The sequence below is a fragment of the Pieris napi genome, chromosome 18, assembly GCF_905475465.1.
Source record: "Pieris napi chromosome 18, ilPieNapi1.2, whole genome shotgun sequence".
NCBI classification, from domain to species: Eukaryota; Metazoa; Arthropoda; class Insecta; order Lepidoptera; family Pieridae; genus Pieris; species Pieris napi.
The window spans coordinates 6,624,265-6,637,439 of record NC_062251.1 but is presented as its reverse complement, the minus strand read 5'-3'; the positions used below and the strand labels follow the sequence as shown (position 1 = coordinate 6,637,439).

General features: G+C 32.4%; 1 protein-coding gene across 6 annotated transcripts in view; it reads left to right on the top strand.

Annotated features, from left to right (window-relative positions):
• Positions 1-427: 427 nt before the first annotated feature.
• LOC125058631 (protein hu-li tai shao) overlaps positions 428-13,175 on the top strand; it is an 87,233-nt gene continuing 74,485 nt past the window's right edge. For 2 of the 6 annotated variants that reach the window (XM_047662744.1, XM_047662745.1), the window contains exon 1: positions 428-707. The gene's annotated coding sequence lies outside the window, so the exon portion shown is untranslated. The remainder of the gene's footprint in view (positions 708-13,175) is intronic. The other 4 variants (XM_047662749.1, XM_047662746.1, XM_047662743.1 and 1 more) reach the window with 3 other exon arrangements.

Genomic DNA, 13,175 nt, shown 5'->3' with positions numbered 1-13,175 from the left:
TATGTTATTCGGAATCAAATTTTTATGACAATGTACTTATAGGTATTACAATTATAATTTTTTTAATTACATAGAAACTTTCGTATTTTAATATCAAACAAATTAGACTTTTAGTATAATTAAAATGTTAATATTCATTTAAAATTACCTTCTAGTTTCTTATCAAAATAAATATGTAATTGAAAAGTTAAGCAAACTGTTTAGTCTAACAAAGTTTCATTATTTAATTTTAATGAGGTGTCAAATGTGATTTATTAAATATATTGCGCTCCTTCAGCAATGCAATAAACGCTTATTAATAATTTAGGTGAAATATAAAATGTAAGATATGGCAATTGCCTCCAATAACTATGGACAATATACAAAAAATGTTATTGTCTATGGTAAATTTTAAATGGCAACATCTGCTATAGCTACGCTAGCGACGCCAATAATTGTCGGCGAAAAAACGAAACAAAAGCCGACATCGATCTTTGGTAGCGGTACGGACTAGCTTCTTTTTTCGCATAAAAAAAAGAAATAACGCATTGACGCGTAATGTCGGTGGTGCTAGTGCATTAATAAACACAAAATAACGTTTTGTGCACGTATTGTTCGCAATATAATGTCGTATGTGTGCTTAGTGTAAGTTTCCAGTTACTCGCTAAGTGAAGTGATTTTTGTGCTGTGACAAATAATTATCTTCCTTATTGTCTTGCTTCAAGCCTGTAAGTTTAATTTCATTTATACGATTTTAATTTGTAAATGTCTTATACGAAACTATAATCTTAACAATTATGGGTGTGGTTGTCGTACTGTCAATATAAATAGGACGTTTTTTAGCTCTTTCAGCTGCATAATGACTAAGACGCCGTCTGAGTGAATTTCGGCGCTAGAATTATGTTATTATCGTATTACACATCTTGATCTTTTCTAAAAACATTAATAGGGTATATAGTTGTTAATAGGTTAATATCTAGATTGTACGTGATTCTTTTCACCTTTTGTTGATAATTACGTGCCGAATGCTATAAAATATACTGGGCGTGACTTCAATTGGTTGTTATCTACTAGAAGAGGTGATGTCACTGAGGGCGCGGGCTGACGATCCAACCCGATCGAATTAAAATGTTATTTGAATTGATACATACACTCAATGAATAGTGCTTTATAATTCGGCTGGATTGTCGTAACTACTGGACTCGGATTTATTAATCGAGATTGTTCAGGGTTAACTGAAAAATTACACGACTCATTCGTCTTTAATTTCTTTTAAATCTTTATCAACATTTTTTTCATAGTTTTAGATTATGTAATCAAATTAATATGGCAAAAACTGATACTATAAAATGTAGTGGCTAGAATATAATACATTTTATTTATTGTATTCTAAATAAATCAAGCCCTATAGTTCTCGGATTTTTTTTTCTGAGGGTGGGGTAACTTGTTCATTTTGATATCACTTAAAGAAAAATGTGGGAATGTGTTCAATCCCAATTTATTCTATTTCAAATATTCGCAGTGAAACATTCATGCAAGTATCTCTGAATAATGGTTTACAAAAACTTGTATCATTAAATAGACCTTTTAAGTTTGGTTATAGGTAGTAATGATGTACCCGTTTCAAATGTCATGGACAGTTAGTTTTTATTTTTAGCTTTATTGAATAGTTTTTAATTTACGGTTGAAAGGCCAACTTTCTTTTATACAAATTTATTATGCTGTAAGTGATATTTAAAGTATTTAAAAATTTCTTTGTTTATTAAATTAAATTGTGCCTAATATCTATGTGAAACAAGATCTATATATATATCATAAATTTTTTTGTTTGTTCTTTTACGATTGTTATGTATTTGCTCAAGCTTTGCCATATTAGGCTGACTGCCAAAAATTATCCTAAAGGTTATGGGTAACATATGCAACACTATTTCAAAATAATATTTCTGTTTTACTATAATGTAGTAATTTCTGTTAAACTTAAATGTGTGGTAAAAGTCACTGAGATATTGTATATACCCGATTTAGAACCAACTTTAAGTTATACTCACTATAAATTTGGTAAGGTTTTGCACTAAATTATATAAATTTAAGACACATTTTAAAGTCCTAAAATATATAACCCTGATGCATGCCTTTGTAAGCTAGATCGGAGTAATACTTTGATTTTAATAAAGAAACAATTCAACTAAAAGCTTACCCATGATAAGTATCTTCAGTTAGAAACATTGACATTTCTAGCGTTTACAATGTCTTGACAATCTAAGAAGTCTTTTGTTATAAAATTGAGACTCAAAAAGTGCTATTAATTTTTTGTCACAGTTATTTGAAGTCCATTGTCTGTGCGTGGATTCTAATTTTTTGTTTCGACATCTATATAGCATTGAAATTTAGAAAATATTCAAATTTAATGGTTTTTGTTGAATAGCAGTTTTTATTCAATTGTTAAGCTAGATTGTATGGCAAGTAGAATCATAGTAGATTCTAGTGAAATAGTCAGTTTTTTATTGTTGTTTAAGCGGTATATCCCATATGCCTTTCTTTGTATTCTTCATAATCATAATTATTCATTTAATATTTAAAGGATGTAGTAATTTGGTCAAACAAAGAGTAATAAATTATATCTATAGTAGATATTCAGGCTATGATTGCTGAAATAAAAAAAATTACAATTATATATTTTAACAATTTATTAGGTATTTTATTGAGATTTAAAAAGCAAATATAAATTATAAGTGGAAACAGGTTATCACTTATCAGTGACTGATAGTGGACAAATAGCTCCTATGAAAGATAATGTTATAAAAATTTATATAATAGTTGGTTAACCGGCCTTAAATAACTTCATTTTTATGGCTGGCATTCTGATATCAAAATTGAATTTTTAATTGCTGAGAGTTACAGAGAATTTGTACCATACTCTACATATAACTAAAGTAATATTATGTAGGATGTGTATTTAGAAAGTAGTCATGAGGGAATATATATTTTATAAGTGTTACTTATGTTTATAAAATATATAGGTAGAAATGGCATCATCATTACACCTAACTAATAAGTTAGTTACATACATGTTGACATTGAATAGCATATTGTATATGTAAGGTGTTGATTCTCCAGAATAAACACCTATTTTTATTTGCATTTAACAGGGATGAAGGGAAGGGACACTTAAATTGACCTAGATATAACATATAAAGTTAATCCATTAATTTACTGTAACTACAAAATCTAGTTTTTTGCCCAAAGAATAATTTGTTTCCACATAAATCTACCATAAAAAATTCAAATTGCTCTTCTAATAATAGGTTGTTGGTAGGTATAATGTTGATCATAGAAAACGATATACATTTTATTATACAAAACAGGCATTATATTTATACTTATATTTGATGTACTAAGAATATCCATACTAGGAATAAAGAATTAAATCTTTATAAATTTTTTTTAATTCAACTGATTGTTGTTGTAAAGTTGTCCATTGGTTTAGTATGAATAACCTTCTACTTAATGCAAAAAAGACAAAATGCATTAAATTTTGTGCAAAAAATTCAAGGATTATGGATACTAGACCAATTATAAACGGTGAGGATTTGAATCTGGATGATACAACTGTATTTCTCGGAATCACCATGGATTCAAAACTTCAGTGGTCCCCTCATATTAACGGATTGGCGAAGAGACTTAGTTCTGCAGCCTACGCGGTTAAAAAAATTCGCTCTCTAACTGATGTTGATACAGCTAGACTTGTTTATTTTAGTTACTTTCATAGCTTAATACTTATGGCTTATTATTATGGGGTCATGCTGCTGATGTCGAAACTATTTTCATCCTGCAGAAGAGGGCTATTCGTGCAATCTATAATTTAAAATGTAGGGAATCTCTTAGAGATAAATTCAAGGAAATTAATATACTTACCTTTCCCTCGCAATATATTTATGAAAATATTATGTATGTATACAAAAATAGTGATAAGTTTACTAGAATAGAACATACGCACAATGTTAATACACGGAACAAACGCAGGCTGCAATTTCCCCGTACTAGACTATCTAAAGTTAGTAATTCTTTTTTGGGGAAAGGGATACTCTTCTTTAATAAAATCCCAGAAGCTCTTTTATCACTGCCTTTCAATAAATTTAAGAAATGTATTAAAGAAAAGCTGTGTAAAAAGGCTTACTATAAAGTCAACGATTATCTAATTGATAAAAGGGCCTGGGACTAGTGCTAGACAGGCTACTTCTAATTAATTTGCGATATTTGTTATAAATAAGTTTTGTTTGATGATTTGCTGTTTTAAAAGAGTACCCAGAGTTTTTTACGCCGGCTTTTTCTCTCGGCCTACACCCTCTGTCTTCTTTGCCGATGAGTAGGGATGCCTTCAAATTTAATGACGTGGAATAAGTGATACATGTATCTTACGTTCCATAATAAACATATTTTTTTTTTTTTTTTTTTTTTTGAATATAAATAATTAACTTACTATTTGTTTTTTGTTTTTGGTTATACATATTTTGTTAGTGAAGTGTAGTAAGTCTATGCTGATTGTGTCATACATAATATTGAGAAGTTGCATGTTGTGTTCAACTGTGATGCACTTTGATATATGATGTGTTGTGTATCAGTGCATGCTCCTATTACTCGTCTACTGTTGATGAAAGCTCAATGTTTGTTTATTGATGACGTGGTGCATTGTGTAACTATAGCCTACAAATATTTTTTAAAACAGATAATCTTGACAGTTTAAACAATTGTCAGATTTGTTCTTGCCAGTTCTTCAGACGCTTGAACTGAGAACTGGCTGTAAGGGGCTGTTCAAGTATTATGTAAGCAGTATCAGGGGTCTTTGATTTTGTTATTTGGTTATTACGTCAACAGTAATTATTTACTTTTTTTACATATTAGCCGCACATTGTCTATGCATTGCAATGCATTTTCGAGGATTCCTACAAAAAATTAATACGTTTATGTACTATTATTTTTGAGAGCTTTGCTTACTTTTCCTGACAAGAGGAAGGGGGGGGGAGGGGGGATAAATTGCAGTAAATCTGCTTACGTAATACTTGAACGGCCCCTAAGTGTAAATACTGTAAATTTGATTATGACTAGACCTATATCAAGATTCAGAAATGAGAATGACTGTAATTTGATTTTGACATTTGGGAGTCTTCGAATCTTAACCATAGACTAGGCTGATGATGAATATATATTCTAAAATGAATTCTATAATTCCCATTTCATAGTCAATTACTGTGATGACGTAATCGCCGCATCGTGGCCCGTTGCCAATGAGCTACAAAATTGGATAGACACATGCGTTTTACAATGCTTTTAAACTAGGTCTTGATAAGAGTTAGTGATAGTGTGTTATTGGTTATTTTAATCTGTTAAAATCGTTCAATAACACGGCATAAATGTGAACGACGATTTGTATGGAAAATTACCGCATTTCGATTCATAACGTAGGTGATACTAAACGCCTACTAGGGGACTGAGAATGGTCACGTGACCTAATAAATGTTATTCCTATACAAATTCATTTTGCGTTTGTGGGTCACGCCTGTCGCATAGTGGTTTTGTCTCAAGCCTCAAGTTCCAAGGAGAGCTAAGAATTAACAAAAATATAGATTTTTTGCAAAATCTAACATATAAAATACTCGTGTCACAATGTTCGGTCCCATACTCCTCCGAAACGGCTCGACCGAAAAAATTTTTACCATGTGATGTCAGAATTATTGATTACCTACTAAGTAATGAATGAATACTGGATATCACAATTCTTGAAGTGTATTCAGTTTATTTGACTGATACCCGTGTTTCATTCCTACCTCTTTGGACATTGAACGGTCTACTATAAAGCCGACCAATCAGGGACAGCCTCCGGACAGTTAACAATTTGTCAATTTTAAGATTGTATTTTGACGGTTTCACTGCGATAGATTACAATCTACCGAATAATAATACGTTAAATTGTAAGCAGTACGTTGAGTTTACAATCTTTAGACAGTTCATAATCTCGCCAGATAGATTACAATCTAACGGTGTTTACGATTTTACGGTGACATATATAAATATATGTACTAGATAATATTTGAGTATGACGGTCTATGTAGGGTTCAAAGAACAAGTGCTAAGTGTCTTAAGTGTAATGTTTTTAAGCACATTCTCGGAAACGGATCATATTTAATGAAATTGAGATTTTCTGTTGCACAACGTAACACTTTTATTTTTCCCAGTAATAATCGACAAGTGACATAGATACAGATAATACAAAGCTACAACCTCTTTAGGGTTGGCCCTCAGATTCCTGAATCTGTTTCAAGATAATTTTTAAATCTAATAGGCAAGTAGATGATCAGCCTCCAGTGCCTGACACACACCGTCGACTTTTTGGGTCTAAGACATGTTTCCTCACGATGTTTTCCTTTACCGTTTGAGCGAATTTTAAATGCGCACATATAAAGAAAGTCCATTGGTGCACAGCTGGGGATCGAACCTACGACCTCAGGGATGAGAGTCGCACACTAAAGCCACTAGGTCAACACTGCTATACAATTAAAAGTGTTTTTAATATGTAATCTACTATATAAAAATAAGTCGGGTTTTCCTTCCTGACGCTATAACTCCAGAACGCATGAACCGATTTCCACGGTTTTGCATTCGTTGGAAAGGTCTCGGGCTCCGTGAGGTTTATAGCAAAGAAAATTCAGGAAAAATTTCAACAGAAAAGCGGGATCACCAAACGAAATGTTACATAAAACGAAGCGTGGTGGTGGCGAGCGCCTTGTTTGCTAGTTAAAGATAAATAAAATAAAATTTAACATATTATTCCTCTATTATATATTAGGAATATATTATAGAGGAAATAGTCCGAAGACTGACTAAAACAGACAGAACATTCACTACGCTTGGTTTTTGGGGCGATATAATAACATTCACAAGTTTTTTAACACACACATTCTTCTCAATTTTTGTTTCATTTGATGTGAGGTTAAATTTGGTACTAAATGTTTTGTTATAACCTGTTTTAACCAAAGTTTAAACACGGCGCGTTGTCGAATAGTCTATTTTTAATATGGATTTTAGAATTATTTACTAAACACTACGAGGTGTAGTTCGCAAGTGCGCTTGGCTTGCGTCCAGAAAGTTGATTTGATATGGCCATGACACGCGTATGGGAACTGGATTTCTACCACATAAGCAGTGATAGTAGATTCGTAGGGAATGGTTTGTGAAAAAGTTTACAAGGTTTTTTTTTGTCGTAATCGTGCAGCTAATAAATTATATATAACAAAAAAAACAAAAGGTTGCGTGTACTTAGTACGCGCGTAAGAAATTATACTTCTTACGCGCTTAAATAGTTGGACTGGACAAGGAGTCATAGTCAACAATCACAATGTATGGATAAAGAACCAAATAGCTATGCAACACATAAGTTATTTGGAAGGTAAATTGTACTATTTGACACTTCATCGACTCATAACTTATGATGGACTTGTGGACTATTTGACGAATAGCGCTATCTGACAGTCGTGAAACGCAACAATAGTGTTTATCCTACCAATAAGTAATAAATAGCTTATTTGGAACTTATGCAGAACTTATACGTACATTGTGAAACAGCCCCTAAGTGTAACATAAATTTTATTATTATTCGAATGTTGTTTTTAAATTATGTCCAATGCCGTAGCATCTTCTGTGGGCAACTTCATTCTTCTCGTTAATTTTGTGTCACGGTGCGCGCGCATCGTAACATTTCACTCTCATTATATTAATTATATCGTTATAACGCGCCTAAAGAAGTATAACTTCAACAATTATACAAAAGATATAGCCAGCGATGCAATTCATAATATATACAAAAGGTTCAAACATTTACAAAAGGAATAAAAGTGTGTGTGTGTCAGCTACGACGCACGATTGGAGTTTACTCCTTACGAACGATAAAACGGCGATAATGTTCTGTGGCTGTCGACTATATTTTCATACTAAAGGTGGTAAGAATATATGTTTTTATAATATAAATGTTTGTAGTTATAAAACGTACCTACATCATCTATGCCCAAATAGGATTTTCTTTCTGTGACCAAAGTTACCTTTATAGTAAGAGAAGAATAAGAATGAACAATCTTTTTAGTTTTAATTTCACTGACTGACTGACCATTACTATTGACAAAACTCTATGGCACGCTAGACAATCTACTTTTATTTTTTTACACCTCTCAACACTGTCAATGTTGTAACGTGGCTGTCAAAACATGAATTCAAAATAGAAAAGTCTGTGTAATGTATTCCATCTCATTCTTTTACACGTTCAATCCATTTGTCTCTTTCTACATAACGTGTTACACTTGATTTTACTCCTCATAAAATTTCCGTACCGGGCCTTATAACTCAAATCGTTTCTTAAGGAGTAAACTTCAAAAAGTCTTAAAATTATTAAATACATTTAACTAAGTAATACATAATTCGGGTGTGTTGTGTGATGGTGTGAAAGTGAGGGTATGTACAGAACTTACAGATCACCTTTGAAAGGGAATGTGATTAGAGTTTAAAGGCGTGCGTCGGTATAGACAAGTAGGTATTGCATACAATGGCATTATAATTTATTTTAAATTGTATGTGGACATTTGTATGCTGATTCAACATAGCTTATTGTGCCGTTTTTTTACAATTCATCCATCTTATATATCACCTTTATCAAATTAAGGGTTAGATGTATATTTGAATGACAAATCGTAAAATAAAGATTTCAAAAAAGAATTGGGGGTGATCCTTATCACTTAGGGTATAAAAACATTCACAAAGTTTTTTTAAAACTTCATTATAATCCAAGGCAAGAGAATTATAATATATATACATATATTTATGACTTTGTTTAGCAGTCTTCAGTTTTTTTGTCTATTAATATACCTACTTATGTTTTCTGTTTCGTATATTTTGTTTATAAATGTAATCTGTATTGCTTTTGTATATTGTCTAAGTGTTTTATATCATAATATATGTGTAAGATAACTTACAAATAAATAAATAAGAACTTAGTGCTGAATACTGCTATTATACTAAACATCACTGTGAAGTATGTATTTATTTACTATGAAAACTATTCTTATATTAGATTATACTTAATATATTACTTACAGCATCAATATCAGCTGGCCTCTGCTTCAATCTCTCGTCTTCTTCCGCTGAAAGTGTAGAGTTGCCGTTTGGCAGCGTCTCGGTGTCTGTATATTAACTGTCTGTGGTCTACTTTAAACGATAGTAATACTACTTTAGTAAATTATATATATATATATTTAATAAGACTTTGATAGTAACATTAGTTATTTGTTATCTTGATGTAGATAAATAATATACTAAATTAGCTTTTTCTATTTCGTTGTCTATTGAAAACAGAATAATCAATCTAATTTCATTTCAATAATAATAATAAATAGTTGCGTTTGTATGCGATGGCACGGATTTACAGTTATTTGCTATTACAAAAGTCAAATTGCGAGATTGTTGCATAAAATGTTAAAAGCTTGCCATTTAGATCCGAACCGGTCGGAAACAGGACGATGGCATATGCGTAATGCCTTTTATTTCTTTGGAATGGATTTTTTATATTAATTTTATATGCGAACACCCAAAGTTTTATGAAGATGGTTTTGACGTCGCCCGTGATTTGGTAATTAAAACAGATAAGACATGCTGAAAATTAGTAAAAATACACTTTAATAGGGCAATGCATAAATTGGTCATGATATAAAATTATCTGTCAACATGTGGCACTATCTGGTGGTCAATATTTGAATAATCAATAAATGCAATTTTTACTACATGTTTAAAGTAATGCCCAAGCTACAATAAACGAAAAAGGGATAGACAATTTAGACCTAAAGAAACCTTTGCCATAAATGAGCACACAGATATCTAAAAAGAATGAGACAGAAATATAAATGTGTTTAAGTGTAAAAGTATCTGAAACAAAAGGCTATTATTATTTTTTGGACCTTATAACGAAACAATGATTCAAATGCTAGACTTGTCACAAGGTTTGAGCGGTTTACAGACACATATACACGAAATATTATGAAGAAAATACGAATACATATTAACGCTAGTACGAGCAATCAATTATACATACACTCAGAATAATATATAAAACAACTATTATTAGTTTTATGTTTATAACATATCCGAAAGAGCAATGTTGGCCTAGTGGCTTCAGCGTGCGACTCTCATCCCTGAAACCGCAGGTTCGATTCCCGGCTGTGCACCAATGGACCTTCTGTTTACGCATTTAACATTTGCTCGAACGGTGACATTGTGAGAAAACCGGTTGAGACCCAAAAAGTCGACGGTGTGTGTCAGGTTCAGGAGGCTGATGAACTTGCCTATTAACGCCCGAACCCAATAACCTATCTCAATCCATAATCCATAGTAATTTTAATCCAAATGTTGTAACAATTGTGCCAATAACCAATCAACGGATTGTAATAGCCATCTGTCGATAAAAGCTATCCATGGGAGGTCGTATCGGTGTCTGTGGATAGACCTTTGTATGAAAATGACAGTTGACGAAAGCTCGATTTCAACAGTAAATTATTTATTTTAACAGATTTTAACTTACACCAGTTTTTAAAAAAATTAAAAAACTGTTTGTTATGTTTTAAACATACACATTTATATTTTAATGTTATTTGTATGGTTTTGTTTACTTTATTTGGTTAACATTGATTATCAAATATGAGTGAAAACTCGGTAAAACGACAAAGAGCATTTTATCCGTCGCCAAAAATGGATTGTCTTCGTAGGGTTTGTTTATTGGGATGCAGATAGGAGATCGTTCGACTGTCACGGTCTGATTGAAAATTGGGTTTGGGCGTAGATTGAGAATTAATCATGAAACAGATACAGAAATCTAAGGCCTTAAATGGTTGTAGCGCCACTGTTTTTTTTTTCATATTCTTTATAACATATGCACATAATGGCAAAGCCAACCACAGCCATCTCTTTACAATATGAAAGAATATAAAATATCTGCAATACCTTTTCATTACTTATACCTGTTATTTTATTCGAATAACAAATGTTTTAATGTTAAAAAAAATAATAAGTCAACATATAGTATTACAAACGAAATTGTAGTGTTAAAACAGTCTAATAAACTGATTTACTAAATTATATTTCCAATTTTTGACGGTCATATATTAAACAATAGCACACCCTTATGTTTAAATTCAAAATCTTGATATACATATCAAATGTACAATCAACCTCAAATAAGCAGATGAGTCGAGTAGTGACATCATGATGAATAAGCTGGCAAGGTCGCGACCACTCGACTGAGGATATAGTATCATTATATACTTAATTCTATGTACTCCATTTTAGATCTGTTATCATTGAATGTCTTTCATATTTATAGTATTGTTATGAAATATGGCCATTGTTGTCCAATGGGGACGTTCAAGTATTACGTAAGCAGATTTACTGCAATTTATCCCCCCCCCCTTCCTCTTGTCAGCAAAAGTAAGCAAAGTTCTCAAAATAAATAAATAAATAAATCTATATATATAAAAATGAAACCCGTTTTCCGTTGTCACGACATAACATGAAAACGGCTTGACCGATTTGTCTGATTCTTTTTTTATAATATTCCTTGAAGTACGAGGATGGTTCTTACGGAGAGAAAAATTAAAAAAAATTGAGTGAAAAAGTCTAAAAACAACACTTTTCTATAATCCCATACAAAATATTCGTAATAATATTTAAAGGCAATTTGAACTTTAATACCATATCATAAAGTTCAAGTGTTAGTGGAGGGGTTCCGGGAAGGTAAATTTTTATTTTTTGACATAATGTATTTGTTGTCTTATCAATTTTCTTAGCTAGACCGGTGTCCCAAATAGCAGAATAAGTATTTTAAACAAATAAAGAATCGACTGTTAGGCGGTACGATGTTCGCCAGGCCAGCTAGTAGTACATAAACGTATTAATTTTTTATGGGAATCCTCGAAAATGAATTTTGTTGTGACAATGTGTGGGTAATGTGTTAAAAGGTAAATAATTACTGTTGACGTAATCGTGAAATAAGAAAATCAAAGTTAAAACGTGCAATGTTTTAAAACTGGGAGACTGTATTTTAATGGATTTCGTTACTCGTATGTTCGTCTCTGTCTAACGCACGGGTTTGTTTGTCTCTTTCATGGTTTCGGTGGACCGGCCCAACAGGTCCTGTTGCAAAAAATTTTAAAGTTGTTTCGGGTTTTTTGGTGTGATTTTATTGGGTGGGTCGTAGGAATTTGAATTTCGAATATTGGTACTTTGTAACATTGAAGGTGATAGTTTAGTCAGTGCAGTTTAGGGAATTTGGGGGGGGGGGTTTCCTTTTGTTAATCGTTACGATGCGGGGCGAGTTGAATTACGCGTTATTGTTAAGATTATTTTCGACTTTTTTGTTTTAGGTATAAAGACTCACTGGGTGGTCACGAAACGTTTAACTGGTACAGAAAAACGTTACGGCGCGTTACATGGCGGGGGTGTCAACCTCCTTTAATAATTGCTAGACTAGACATAGACGACAGGATCCCAATCGCAATTGAGAGTTATAGAGTACCGTTGCGGTTTCCTGCCCTCTTGACGTTTAGATTTATACTGTTAGCGCTAAATATGTCTATTATTAGGAAATGAACGTATAATTGGAACAATAGGTATTCTTTTTACTATTGCTACCATTGTTTTATAATAAACTCCTGAGAAATATATACGTTTGATATTTGTAGAGCAGTGTTGGCCTAGTGGCTTCGACGTGCGACTCTCAGCTCTGAGGTCGTAGGTTCGATCACCGGCTGTGAACCAATTGAGTCGTCGAGGTGATACGGCTGGAATTTAGTATTGACGATCGTTCAGTTGTTATTCATCCTTACAGCTGTTGTAAAAATCGTTAAAAAGTTATTTATAGGTAAAATAAAATCATTTTGTCGACAACATAGAAAAGCGAAAGCGCCTCTTTGATGCGGTCATGTTGTGATTACCGGAGGTGTTTTAGTGGGTATAACTCACCCGGTTCTCTGAGTAGAGAACCGCAGTGTGCCTGGAATGAGTCGTGTCTCACGTACCCTTGCTCCATTTAGTGGGGTAGATGCGCCAACGCATTTCCATTGTGGTATAAAAATGTAACATATATATACTTATTTACTGCCAGTTCT